The sequence below is a fragment of the Herpailurus yagouaroundi genome, unplaced genomic scaffold (assembly GCF_014898765.1).
Source record: "Herpailurus yagouaroundi ecotype Mexico unplaced genomic scaffold, PumYag 201, whole genome shotgun sequence".
NCBI classification, from domain to species: Eukaryota; Metazoa; Chordata; class Mammalia; order Carnivora; family Felidae; genus Herpailurus; species Herpailurus yagouaroundi.
Genome location: NW_024412432.1, coordinates 5,977,423 through 5,988,299, shown reverse-complemented (window position 1 = coordinate 5,988,299; position 10,877 = coordinate 5,977,423). Strand labels below are relative to the sequence as shown.

General features: G+C 40.6%; 1 long non-coding RNA gene across 1 annotated transcript in view; it reads left to right on the top strand.

Moving 5' to 3' along the window:
• Positions 1-10,877, top strand: part of LOC121014217 (uncharacterized) — a 57,775-nt gene that overhangs the window by 8,683 nt on the left and 38,215 nt on the right. The window lies entirely within an intron of this gene.

Genomic DNA, 10,877 nt, shown 5'->3' with positions numbered 1-10,877 from the left:
AATAAAATAAAATAAAATAAAATAAAATAAAATAAAATAAAATAAAACAAAATAAAACCCAGTCATCATAAAAGCAAGTCATAAAGGTCAGCCCAGACTGAAAGAGGAGAGAATTGGACTCTACCTCTCAATGGCAGAAGGAGTGAAAAATGTGTGGCCATCTTCAATTTACCATAGTGTTCACATCACAAACAGTGGAATAACTAGCAAGAGAGCATTTATATGACTCCTGGCAAATACATGTAAGAGCCCATGGTACTGTCACGATGTGCTGAAGGTATGCGGAGTCAAGTAAGATATCACCAAAGGAGCTCTGGAAAGGTTCCTTGTTCCCTGGGCTCTGTGTTAGAGCATCTGTGATTCTTTGTGTTTCCTGGTACTATCCTTAGTCTTTGAAAGGTTTGTAATTCATGGCACAGCAACTCCCAAGTGGATGGTGCTAAAATAATTATATAGCCTTCACAATTTTCCACCCTCCTTGCCCATTCTCCCAGAGAAGCACATTGGAAAGTCACCAAATGAAACCAGTTACTATTTTTACTTGTCAGTGTTAAGTGTTGCTTGGCTAGGGCAGCTGGCCAGTGGCTGTTTCCATGCCTATGTTACTGACACACTTCAGAGCCTGCTGACACTAGCATTAGCCAGAAACCACATGGGCTCATGTAGAATGTCATCGAATAGACCAACCAAGAGGACAATGTCCATTAACTACAACAGGGTTTTGGGGGACATTCCCTTGTTCAAACAAGCCATCTCCCACCATCACCAGCTGGGCTGCAGTTTCTACGGAGAAAAGCTTCAGAAAGGTACTTCCCAGAGGTGGTGGCAGATAGCTTACATTTGCTCACCAGCTTCCCTTCTCTCATGTTCATTTCTACTCTACCACCACACTCAGCCTCCTAAGGAATACATCCTCTCTTTCAAGGTCTGGTCTTTTTCTTCTGTATTCTTTTTTTTTTTTTTAATATTTTAAATGTTTTTATTTATTTTTGAGACAGAGAGAGACAGAGCATGAGCAGGGGAGGGGGCAGAGAGAGAGGGAGACACAGAATCCCAAGCAGGCTCCAGGCTCTGAGCTGTCAGCACAGAGCCTGACACGGGGCTCGAACTCACAGACTGTGAGATCATGACCTGAGCTGAAGTCGGATGCTTAACGGACTGAGCCACCCAGGCGCCCCTTTCTTCTGTATTCTTAAGGTTAGCTGATATAGATCAACATCTTTTTTTTTAATTTTTAAAACATATTTATTTTGAGAGAGAGAGAGAGAGAGAGAAAGCATGAGCAGGGGAGGAGCCGAGAGAGAGGGAGACACAGAATCAGAAAGAGGCTCCAGGCCCTGAGCTGTCAGCACAGAGCCCGATGCAGGGTTTCATCTCACGAACTGTGAGATCATGACCTGAGTGAAAGTCGGACGCTCGACTGACTGAGCCACCCAGGCGCCCCTAGATCAACATCTTCTAAACAAACCTCATTAAAGAGCATAAAGCAAGAAGAAATCACCCTAGGAAATATGAATCATACAACCAACCCCAAGTTCAAAGGTATAGTCAGTTTACTAAGCCTCCAGACCAGCCTATCACCATCTGAATACCACCAAGTAGCCTGGAACATGGAGGTAAAGAATCACCCAGCCATACCCTGCCCTAATTCCTGGCCCACAATATCATATGGTGTCATAATGGTTGCCACTTAACCTACTGAGTTTTGAGATAGTTCATTACATAGCAGTTAATAACCAGAACAACTGTTTAATCAACTGTAAGTTCCTAGACATTATTGGATTTTCTTTTCTTTTCATTTTAACTGTTCTTTCCCCACAGTTACTAAGATAACTATAGTTTAGCTCCAGAAGGCTGGATTCAAGCTCCAACCTGCTGTTTTGTTCCTTCTTTAACTTGTTTTTCTGATTCTCAGAAAATGTGCTTATGTACCACCTTATTTGGTTCTCTGGACAAATGTAATAGAGACACATGAATGTTAACAATACTTCCCCTTTGATTTGACTTTAACTCCCATGTTGTGTGTTGCCCTCTCATCCATTGCTGCGTTAATCGCCAGGGGCGGGGCTGTTGAGTAGCTAGATATAGCAGGCCCAAGCTACTCGATACAGCTTTGAATTATTCTGTGACTCACTAAAGAGACATCTTCCCTGGTTCCCAGGATGTTGTAGGTACAGGGGGTTTAGCTTGGTCATTGGAAGTGGGGGGTCTGGATTCAGATTACCTTTCTACTTGATTCTAGCTATATGACTTTTGAGCCTTAATTTCTCCTCTGTAAATGATGATGGTAATAATACATATTTCATAGGGTTGTTGTGAGTATTGAGCAGTTAGGTACAGTAGAGGGTACTTGAGAACAATTCTTGCCACAAACTCTTAGAGAATGTTAGTTGCAATGATGATGAGTACAGAATGCCTTGACTATGGCTGTAACTAAAGTATATGATGTAATAATGGCTTTTTGGACATGATCTCAGAGAAGGCCAGAGCTTTTATTCCTCCAGAGAGTAGCCATTTCTCCTTGCTTTTCAAATGTAGACAGTGGGGAAGAGGCAGTTTCAAATAGTATATAGCAAACTCTCTGCCGTGTGAGGGGGATGGGAAGCTGGAGGGTAAGGAGGGGGAAGAAGGAAGTTGACATTTAGAGTACCTGCTTTGTGCTGAGTCTTATGATCTATATTTTATGTCTTATATATAAAATTTATACACACACACACACACACACACACACACACACACACACACACACTGAGGCACAGAAAGTTTGAGGAACTTGCACAAGTCATGTAACCAGTAATGATGGGGCCAGGGTTCTAACCCAGGAATGTCTGACTGAAAATTCTCTGTGTTTTTCCTCCCCACCATATGGGACAGCAGGGTTCTCCAGTGCAGTGTGGAGAGGAAGAGGGCCCTGATGTCTATCCTTGTCTAGCTGGGAAAATTATCAAACTCTCAGAATAAAGATGATTATGAGAGACAAAACAAAACCCAGAACAAAACACCAAAAGGCTCCTCCAAACACACGCACAAAACAACTCTATTTACATTCTAGTCTATCTTATGCTGTGCTGTGTTATAAGAGACTAGAATGTGAGTAGATTTTTTGTCAAGTCCACAAGTCCACTCCACATTTGGAGTGTAGCTACATTTTTAAAAAGATGGATTCTGGAATGTCTCTTTGGTTAAAATTCACCATTTCTTTGACTAAAAATGATGTTGACAGAGTCGAACTTCAACCTGGTGGGGATGAGCCAGGAGTACTATTTTTCTAAGTGAAGGTATTTTTTGTTTGTTTGGGAGAGTCTTTTGGTGTTTTGTTCTGCTTTGTTTTGTCTTGTTTCCTTAACTCTAAAGGGCGGAAAGGCGTACATAATGCCTCACACTCTCCTTGAGACAATTCCATAAGATTCCAGAGAGAGTTTGCCTCTCTATCTCTCTCTCCCCCAGATTTTGCAGCTCTCCTTGGAGGTTTTACCACTCAGATGTTGTGATCCTTTTTTCTCCCGATTTTACCCAACAAGATCCAAAGCTATTTATTTTTCCAGAAAATAAATGTGTGTCCAGAAGCGCCTGACCTTTTGTTCAGACTTTGGATATTTTGACAACCTTTGCTGCCAGCTGGTTTTAGCACAGAGATTTGGTGCATTTTCTCCCCTATATTGCTAGAAAATGTGACAAGAACAGCCTAGTGTCACCCTAGAGAGCTTATTCACCAGGACCCTGCATCAGAAGAGACCTGGGGCAGGGACATGATACTTGACAATATTAAGCCTCCAGAAAAATCTGTCTCTTCCTCTGTTCACCTGGTTCATATTCTGCTTCTGGTCTTTGGAAGCCTGCCTCTTCTTTAGATACCTTCGTCTCTGCCTTCCTCTGTCAGCAGCAGACAGCAGAGGGTGGGATACTGCTTACCTATTAGTGAAAAACCTAAACATTCTCCTCTGGACCTTCATTAACAGATGACAGGACTCCTGGAGTAGGGTAAAGAGGATGGGATTTATAATTAGAGAATCTAGGTTTGAATCTTGCCTTTTTACAGATTGAATTCCTTGACAGTTTCAATAAGCCAGGATTTTTGTATGAAGTGAAATATACTTTTGTTATCACGTAATCTTAGTTGGAACAACCTTCTGGTCTACCTGGCAAATTCCTTTCCATTTGCCAGTGGCCCAGAGCCACTCTCCCTGCCTTTGTGACTCTATCCTGGACTCTGTACAAAACCCTATTTTCTGACCTGCTTACTGCCTATTCATTGACGCTAGTAATATCCATCCTAACAGAAGCGATATTCCCCCCTAGCCACATGGCAAGCCTTGCCCTGTGCCTTCAACAAAACAGCCATGTTAGGTAAAAACTCCCTAAGCCTAACTGTTGAACAAGAAACAGGGATTAGAAATAGGCTAGGGTTGTTACTTAAAAATCAAATCTCAAATTCTAAGCGGTTACCAGGGATATGTGTGCTGGATAGTATGTGGATTTTTGGCAAGCAGCATTACGCACTCACTTTGCAGCAGATGCCTCTTATGTCCCGCATCACATCCTCTTGGCCTATCTTTGATTTCATCCATAGTTCTGGATGAGTTCGAAAATGCCCCGCTTCAAGAACATTCCCAGGGCTTTCTCTGATGTCCTGGCAGCCTCCTCAGCCAGCATGAAAATGCAGCCTGGAAGATATTCTCCAACACAACCCACAATCAAACTAGGGAGGAGGCCAGGAAGTAAATGCCCCAGCTCTCCATTGCTCAGGTAGGCGATTCTCGGGGCATTTGGTAAGTGAATCAGGTCCTGGCAGAATCAGTGCCCTGTTGCTCCCAGTTATGACTTTGCTGACACACTCTTACCTTGGCTTTTCTTCCTTCCTGGCTCTCTACTCTCTCCCATTCCTGCTTTCTAGGATCACCTCCTGTGGTAGGTGGAATAATGGTCCCCATGTACCTCCATGGCCCAATCCCAGATACCTGTGAATATTTTACTAGAACCTGTGAATATGGCAGAGGAATTTTGCAGATGTGGTTTTAAGTTAAGGATTCTGGGTTATCCAGATGGCCCAAGGTAATCACAAGGGTCCTTATAAGAGGAAGCAGGTCCTTATAGGAGGGAAGCAGGACAATGAAAGCAGAGAGGGGAGTGATGTGGCCATGAGCCAAGGAACGCAGGAAGCCTCTAGAACTTGGAAAAGGGAGAGGATGGATTCGTTCCTAGATTGTCCAGAAGGAATGCAGCACTACCGACACTTTGATTTCAGCCCCATGCATTAGTCTCCTAGGGCTGCTGGAACAAAATAGTATAATCTAGGTGACTTAAAACAACATACATTTATTGCCTCCCTGTTCTGGAGGCTGCAAATACAAAATTAAAGTGTATGACTCATCTCAGACTTCTGACCTTTAGAACTGTAAGATAAATTTGTGTCATAAGCCCCTGAATTTGTGGTAATTTGTTACAGCAGCAATACAAAACTAATGCACTTTCTAAACTACCTGCACCTGAACCCTTATCTCTGACTGACTGCTTTCAAGTATCCCTGTATATGAGGGTTGGGAGCCTGGAAACCACATTTCCTACAATCCCATGCCACCGACATTCTGGAAGCCACTTAAGTTCTCCCTCTGAGGTATATTTGCATGGATTTGCAAATTTTCAAAAATTTCCATTTTTGAAAAATGGAAGACAGATAAAAAGCCTCGTTCTTCTCCTCTGGCAGGGATGGCTTCCCCAGATGTGAGGTTGTGCAGCAGCCCGTGGGATCCCCTGGCATTCACCTGTCTCAGGGATTTGGTAGAGCCAATAATTAGCAGCAGTTACTTTAGCGTCCTGAACACTGGATGGTAGTAGTTATCTGACCCTGTGGTGGTTCTCTTGATTTTCTTTTTCTTTTGTCTTCTTTTTTTTAATTCTTTTGCACATTTGACTTTATTTTCTTAACATTTCCAATCAAGTTTTTTTTTTTTACTTATTGAATTATATGAACTTTTAACAATAAACTTAAGGAAATCAGCTTTTTATTAGTCATAAATATTGCAAATATTTTTGCTTTTTTTTTTTGCAGAAAGAACATTTGACAAGAGATATCCTCTTAACAACATTTTCAGTATAATACCTTATCCTTAACAGTGGGCACTATGTTTTACAGAGGACTTCTGGAACATACTTATCTCATATACTCATCTTATGTACCCATTGAAAAACAGCTCCCAACTCCCCCCCGCCCTTTCCCCCATCTCTTGGTAACCACCATACTGTTGTCCACATCTGTATGTTTGACAATTTTAGATGCCTCATATAAGAAGAGACATGCAGTAGTTGTTCTTTTATGACTGACTTACTTCACCTAGTGTAATGTTTTTCAGGTCAATCTGTGTTGGTGAAAATGGTAGGGTTTCCTTCTTTTACAAGGCTAAAGAATATTTCATTATATATATATAAAACTAGATTTAATATATATTTTATATATATATGTATATATATATATATATATATACATATATATATATACACCACATTTTCCTTATCCATTTATCTGTTGGTGGACATTTGGATAGTTTCCATACTTTGGCTATTGTCAATCATGCCACCATAAACATGGGAGTGCCGATAGATCCTGATTTCGATTCTTTTGCATATATACCCACAAGAGGATTTGCTGGGTCATGTGGTATTTCTCTTTTTAATTTTTGAGGAAATTCTATCTGTTTTCCGTGATGGCTGCATCATTTCACATTCCCACCAACTGCACAAGGGTTCTGATTTCTCCACAGCCTCTCCAGCAATGTTTGTCTTTTGTTGTTTTGATAACAACCATCCTAACAGGTGTGAGGTGATATCTAATTGTGGTTCTGACTCGCATTTCCCTGATGACTATGGAAGTTGAGCATCTTTTCATATACCTGTTGGCCAGTTGTATGTCTTCTCTGGCGAAATGTCTGTTCAAGTCCTTTACCTATTTTAAGATCAGGTTGCTTTTTTGCTACTAAGTTTTAGACGTTCCCAATATATTTTGGATATTAATCTCTTATCAGATTATGGTTTGCAAATATTTTCTCCCATTCTATCAGTTTCTCCCTTTCACTCTTGATTGTTTCCTTGCTGTACAGAAGAAGTTTTTGGTTTGGAGTTGTCCACTTGTTTATTTTTGCTTTTGTTGTCCCTGCTTTTGGGGTCATCCTCAAGAAATCATTGCTGAGACCAATGTCAAGAGGCTTTTCTCCTATGTTTTCTTCTAGTAGTTTTAAGATTTCAGATCTTACATTTTAGTCTTTAATCATTTTGAGTTAACTTTGGTATATTGCAGTAAGATAATAGTCCAATTTCATTTTTTCATACGAGGATATCCAGTTTTCCCAGCGCCATTTTTTGAAGACACTATCTTTTCTCCATTGTGTGTTCTTGGCAGTCTTGTTGAAGATAATTTTCCTGTATAAGAATGGGTTTATTTCTGGGCTATTGTGTTGCACTGACGTATGTCTATTTTTATGCCAGTATCATACTGTTTTGGTTACTGTAGCTTTGTAACATATTTTGAAATCAGGAAGTGTTCTCCAGCTTTGCTCTTCTTGCTCAAAATTGCTTCGGATAGTTAGGATCTTTTCTGGTTCCAAATGATTTTTAGAGTGTTTTTTTCTATTTCCATAAAAAATGTCTGGGATTTTGACAGGAGTGGATCATTTTGGGTAGCATGGCCTTATTTTTTTTTAAGATTTTATTTTATTTTGAGAGAGAGAGAGAGCATGTGTGTGAGCAGAGGAGGGGCAGAGGGAGATGGAGGCAGAGAATCTCAAGCTGAGCCGAAATCAAGAGTCAGACACTCAACCAGCTGACCCACCCATGAGCTGTGGGTAGTATGGCCATTTTAACGATATCAATCATTCCAATCCATGAATGGATAAATTCCCATTTAACTGTGGCTGCTTTAATTTCTTTTGTCAGTGTTTTATAGTTTTCTTTTTGGTACTATTGTAAATGTGATTGTTTTCTTAATTTTCTTTTCAGTTAGTTTGTTGTTAGTGTTTAGAAATGCAACTAATTTTTGTATGTTGATTGTCAATCCTGCAACTTAACTGAATTTGTTTATTATTTCTAACAGTGGTTTTGTTTTGTTTTGTTTTGTTTTGTTTTGTTTTGGAGTGGGTAGAATCTTCAGGGTTTTCTATGAAAAAGTTCATGTCACCAGCAGACAGAGATGATTGTATTTTTTTTCCCATTTGGGTTTTTAAAAAAAGTTTATTAATTTATTTTTGAGAGAGAGAGAGAGAGACAGAGAGAGAGAGAGAGACAAGGAGTAAGGGAGAGGCCGAGAGAGACAGAGAGAGAGAATCCCAAGTAGGCTCTGCAGTGTCAGCACAGAGCCTGACGCAGGCTCTGTTCAAACTCACAAACCATGAGATCATGACCTGAACTGAAACCAAGAGTTGGACGCTTAACTGACTGAGCCACCCAGGCACCCCTATTTGGATGTTTCTTATTTCTTTCCTTTGACTATTGCTCTGGCTAGGACTTCCAGTACTATGTTGAACAGGGTGGCTAGAGTGGGCATCCTTGCTTTGTTCCAGATCTTTTTCAATATTAGAGAAAAAGCTGTAAGTTTTTCACCATTGAGCATGATGTTATTTGTGGGCTTGTGTATATGGCTTTTGTTGTGTTGAGGTAAGTTTCTTTTATACCTAATTTGTTGAGTGTTCTTATCATGAAAGGGTACTGAATTTTGTCAGATGTTTTTTTTTTTTGCATTTTTTTGCAATGATACAATTTTGTCTTTCATTCTGTTAATGTGGTATATCATATTTACTGATTTAGTGGTATGTTGAAGCAGTTTTGTATCCCAGGATAAATCCCACTTGGTCATGGTGTATGATCCTTTTCATGTGCCATTGAATTTGGTTTGTTAATATTTTGTTGAGGATTTGTGCCTCTGTGTTCCTCAGAGATATTGGCCTGTAGTTTTCTTTTCTTGTGGTGTCTTTGTGTGACTTTGGTGTCAGGGTGATGCCGGACTCACAAAATGAGTTTGGAAGTGTTCCTTCTTATTTTTTGGAAAAGTTTAGGAAGGATTAGTATTAATCCTTAATTGTATAGTAGAATTCGCCTGTGAAGACTTTTGATTTCAGGTTTTTCTTTGTTGGGAGGTTTTTGATTACTTTTTCAATCTCCATATTTGTTATGGGCATGTTCAGTCTTTTTTTTCCTTTTTCTTCTTTTTTAAAATTTTTTATTGTTTATTTTTGAGAGAGAGAGAGAGAGAGAGAGAGAGAGACAGAGCACGAGCAAGCGGGCGGTGGGGGAGGAGCAAAGAGAGAGGGAGGGACACAGAATCCAAATCAGGCTCCAGGTTCCACGCTGTCAGCACAGAGCCCCACGCGGGGCTCGAACCCACAAACCATGATACCATGACCTGAGCTGAAGTCGGATGCCTAACTGAGCCACCCAGGCGCCCCAAAGCTTTCTCTTTCTTCTTGATTCAGTCTTGGTAGGTTGTATGTTTCTAGGAATGCATCCATTTCTTCTAAGTTGTCTGTGTATGATTGTTTGTAATAGGATCTTATGATCTTTTTTATTTCTGTGGTATCAGTTGTATCTCCTCTTTCCATTTGGATTTGATTTATTTGAATCTTCTCTTTTTTTTCCTTAGTCTAGCTAAGGGTTTGTTGATTTTGTTTACATTTTTGAAACATCAACTCTTAGTATTATCTAGTTTTTCTCTTGTTTTTCTGTTCTCTGTTTCATTTATTTCTGCTCTAATCTTTATTACTCTTCTACAAACTTGAGGCTTTTTTTCCCCCTAGTTCCTTGAGGTATAAAATTAGGTTGTTTATTTGAGATCTTTCTTGTTTTTTAATGAAGGCATTTATCACTATAAACTTCCCTTTTAGTACCGCTTTTGCTGTGTCTCATAAGTTTTGCTGTGTTGTGTTTTTTTCTTTCTTTCTTTCTTTCTTTCTTTTTTTTTTTTTTTTGCCTTGAGTAGTTTTAAATTTCTCTTTTGATTTCTCCTTTGGCGCAATGGTTTTTTGAAAGTGTGTTATTGAACTTCCATTTACTTGAGGTTTCCCAACTTTCTTTGGTTATTATCCCCTCCTCTCCCCCTGCCCTCCTTTTATTCTGCTTCTAAGCTGTCCCTGGTGATCTAGCCATGCCAGTTCCCCCACTATTTTGAATGAAGCAAGACAGAAGTGGGCTTCTGTGGCAGAGCTCTGGAATGCTGGGGAAGTTGCAGGTCTACCTTGTTCTCTCCCCCAACCGAGAAATCAGAGAAATCTTAGCAGAGGGTATCCTCCTTGGGGCTGCACTGTGTGGGCTTGGGGGAGGGGCAATGTAGACAAAGTTGTTAGAGACCTAAAAGAGTGAGTCCTCTGATTCTAACGACCAAGAGGCTTCTGTTTCTGAAGATCCAATATGTCCTTCCATAATCTCAGGCTGCCATGAGTTCAGTTGTATTTGTCAGAGAGGGTAGGGGCTGTGCAGGCGTGATTCAACTCTGGCAGCCGGGCTCTTGCTCAAGGTGATGTTGTCTCTGTTTCATTGCCCTCTCAATGTATGGTTGGCTGGGAGATCTTAAGACCTGAGAAAGGAAAGCAACATGGAGACACGGCATTGGTTTCGAAACTTCTGTTTTTAGGGGCGCCTGGGTGGCGCAGTCGGTTGAGCGTCCGACTTCAGCCAGGTCACGATCTCGCGGTCCGTGAGTTCGAGCCCCGCGTCGGGCTCTGGGCTGATGGCTCTGAGCCTGGAGCCTGTTTCCGATTCTGTGTCTCCCTCTCTCTCTGCCCCTCCCCCGTTCATGCTCTGTCTCTCTCTGTCCCAAAAATAAATAAACGTTGAAAAAAAAAATTAAAAAAAAAAAAAAAAGAAACTTCTGTTTTTAGTAACAGGACACTTAAGAA